The sequence below is a fragment of the Pteropus alecto genome, unplaced genomic scaffold, assembly GCF_000325575.1.
Source record: "Pteropus alecto unplaced genomic scaffold, ASM32557v1 scaffold30, whole genome shotgun sequence".
NCBI classification, from domain to species: domain Eukaryota; kingdom Metazoa; phylum Chordata; class Mammalia; order Chiroptera; family Pteropodidae; genus Pteropus; species Pteropus alecto.
In genome coordinates this window covers 882,251-885,679 of record NW_006429782.1, presented here as the reverse complement: position 1 = coordinate 885,679, position 3,429 = coordinate 882,251, and positions in this window count along the sequence as shown.

Here is a 3,429-nt window from a genome sequence, read left to right as displayed (position 1 = left end):
GGCCCGAACGCCCTCCGGCCCTAGCCGGGAAGGAGGCTCTGACAATTAAAAATGTAAACGTGTGTGTATTTCATCCTCAGCGCGCTCTTTTTCGAAGAGCGGCGGCCGCAGACCCTGGCGCCCGGGGTCGGTTTGCGGAGGCTCCAGGCTGGGATCCGGCGAGGCTGCAGCGGGGTGCCCTAGGCGCCCCTCCAGGAGCCGCCTTGGCCGGGGTCCTGGCCGCTGGCTCCGCGGACCCCGAGCACTCCAGAGCGTCCGGCCCTGGGCCTGGGAGCCCAGGACGCGACGACAGAGCCGGGGAGGACAGGCCCGGGTGAGCGCCCACTTTGCAGACGCGGAGACCGAGACCCCGCCCCTCCGGCTGCGAGCGTCAGACGCCCCCGCTCCTGGTGCGTTACTCTCGTTGGCATCCGGCCGGGAGCCTCACCCAGGCCTGGCGCCCCATTAACGTGCCGTTTATCTGAACACACCCGCGCCCTTTCGGCCAGGACTGGGAGGGGGAGGGGAGGCAGAGGCTCCGCCCCCTGTCCCCGAGGGTGACCGCCCCCCTCCCCCTGTCGCCCTCCAGGTGTGTCTCCTCTGCCGGCACCCCTGAGGGTTGAGGGGGCCCAAGAGACCTCTCTGGGGACGGGGCGCGTGGAGGAAGGGAGCTGGCAAATTCACCTGGTTTAACAAACCTCTGTGCAGCCAGCCCCTGCCTCCCAGGTGTGGCTCCTAAGCTTGGGGAGGCGGAGACGACGACTGCACCGTCAATCACTCAGCCCTCCGGGGTCTGGACGGGCGCCGGGAGAGCAGACTTCCTGGAGGAGAGGATCTTGAGGCCGGGTTTTGCGGGATGTGTAGGAGTTCGGGTCAGGCAGGCTGCCTCAAGGGATGAAAAGACCCCCTTGTGATCTGGGGAGGAAGGGAGTACGGGCAGGGGCAGGTGGCAGGCATTCACTGCGCACGCACATCGCAAGCCTTCATCAAGGATGTGTTTGTCGAATGAGTCAATGAGATAAAACTGGGGCTGGGGGGGCGGTGTCAAAGCCCCGCCCTGGATGCCACGCTAGGAGGGGGCTGCGCTTTCTCTTGCGAGTTGGGCAGCCAGCGAGAGAGGGTCCCAGGCGGCCTTTAGAACGACTCCCTGCGGCCTCAGGCTGCACAAAAGGGGTCATCGGAGAAGCAGTGAGCGTAGAATGGTGGACCCCCCCACCCCAGTGCGGTGTGAGTGTGGGGGAGCTGTTTGTTCCTGAGCCCAGCGGGTGAGTCACTGTGTGCAGGAAGGAGAGGGCTTCCTCCCTCCTTCAGCCATCAGCGGCCCCTCCCCCCTCCCCAGGCGTGGAGGTGGGGGTAGGGTCCGGTTTGGGGGGAATGGCTGACGCTCCCAGCAGACCTCTGCTCTAGCTGCCTCCCCCACCCCCACTGCTCCGAGCTGAGACTGTGATTAGTCCCATTTTTCAGATGACGAGATCGAGGCATGGGAGGTTGGGGATTTGCCTGAGCCCCTCAGCCGGCCAGCTCCCCCCTGGTCTGCAGGACTCAGTGGCCTCAGGCTGGGTCTCAATGCGCATTCAGTTTGCGTGTGTCCTGTGGACTCATTGGCGTGTCTGGCAGGCGAGAGTTGGCTTGGTGGCGACACTGAAGCCCGGCTGAGTTTGCAGGGGATGGCGTCCCAGTCGAGGGCCCTTCCCTCCAGCTCAGCCCTTTGGACTATCCCAGGGAACCCAGGACCCCCGCCCCCAGCCCCAGACCCTGGCATTTATGGGCCAATGGCCAGGAGACAGGGAGGGAGGGTCTAGCCTGCACTCCAGGGGTTCCCTGTTCTGGGGCCTGTGACTGGCAGCCAGGCGGGGGGTGGGGATAAAGGCATGGGGTGTCTGGAACCCGTCTGTGGGGTGTCTGTGGCACCCGCCACCCGTGGCTCAGCCCTGGCCAGTTAACCGTTAAGGGAACCAGGAGGGAAGGGCCAGCTGGGCTTCTCCTGAAAAAGGCTGCTGCTTCCCCACCCTGAGCTCTCAAACTTTTTTATTTTTTTTAAGAATTCAAAAGGGAATTTTATTTGTTGAAAATATGACATCTTTGCAGTTCTGACCATAAGATTCTCTTTCTTTCCCTCTAATTTAACAAAAAGTGTTAATCTTTGCATTTTCATTAGCGATTAACTTTTGACCAGGACATGCTACTTTTTCTGTTTACCGATCTTTTTAATATAATCCTGAAACTACCGAAATTTTTGATGAAACGATTTAATACGGTTCCACGTGGTGTGGAATTTTCAAGAACGTGGGAGAATTGTAAGGACGCCTGAGTTTTAACAAGACTCTTCTTTCTTGAGTCCAAATGTCCTGGCACCGAAGGGCCCAATGCTGCCTTCAGATAGGAGGCTGGACCCCAGAACCCCTCAGGATCCCCTCCGGTGACGCCCCCTCCCCCACGAAAAGTGCCAAAACTTCCTCGTAACTGGAAAACAATTCAGGACAACGAGAAGGGACAAAGTGATCTACACACAACTAGGCCCTCAGCATCCTTTGAGAAAGAGAAGACCCAGATCTCATACATTCAAAATAAAAATCCCTCAATCCCAAGCACATGCTCTGTCGCTCACTCTGCATCCTCATGTCACTTCCAGGCTTTGCTGGGAACAAAGGCAAATGGAGAAGAACCGTCTGGACGAGAGAAGAGGAAAAGTAAGGACTGGGCCAAGGACTGGGTGATCTCAAACCACCTCCAGAAATACTAACTCCACCCCGAGCCCCAACATACCAAGTGACAAGGTGAAATGAAGTATAGACAAAGGGAGGGCATTCAAGGTGAGCGTGAAAGGGCTGTCTCCCCGAACACTCTCGGTTCTGGGGGAGACAAAAGCAGGCAGGAAGCAGGAAGTCAGGGGCCTGAAAGACGAAAAAACAAAACCGCAGAACCGGAGGACTCACTGCCCCTGCCCTACCGCCAGAAAAAAAAAAGCAAACTTTTTTCTCTTTTGCTCTAAATGCTGATTTTTCTGAAGTTTGCTACGCGGATGGTAGGGAAACTGGCACGATTTAAATGAGCCCTGTCGGGGGGGAGGGGGAGAAATGGCGTGGATGACAGAGGCTCGGTTCATCCCTCTGGCGACCCCATCAAAGTCATGATGGCAACAAGGAGCAGCAGCAAGGAAAAATCGCCTGGGATGTCGATGAATAAGCCATGCAACTAGGGAGAAGTCCAAGACAGCACCCTGCACTGGCAGAAGGTAGGACGGGGACAGGATGTGGGGCTGCCCGGTCTCGGCTGAGCTCTCGAACTTGACCCCTTGGGGAGCCCCAAGCCGGGGATGGGGGTAGGGGGAGCAGAGCCTGGCTCGACACCACCCCACACACTGCAGGAGGGGTGTGTGTGTGTGTGTGTGTGTGTGGCCTCGGTTCGTTTTGCTGGGAGGGAAAGGGGGGCCTTGATGCTCCCCACCTT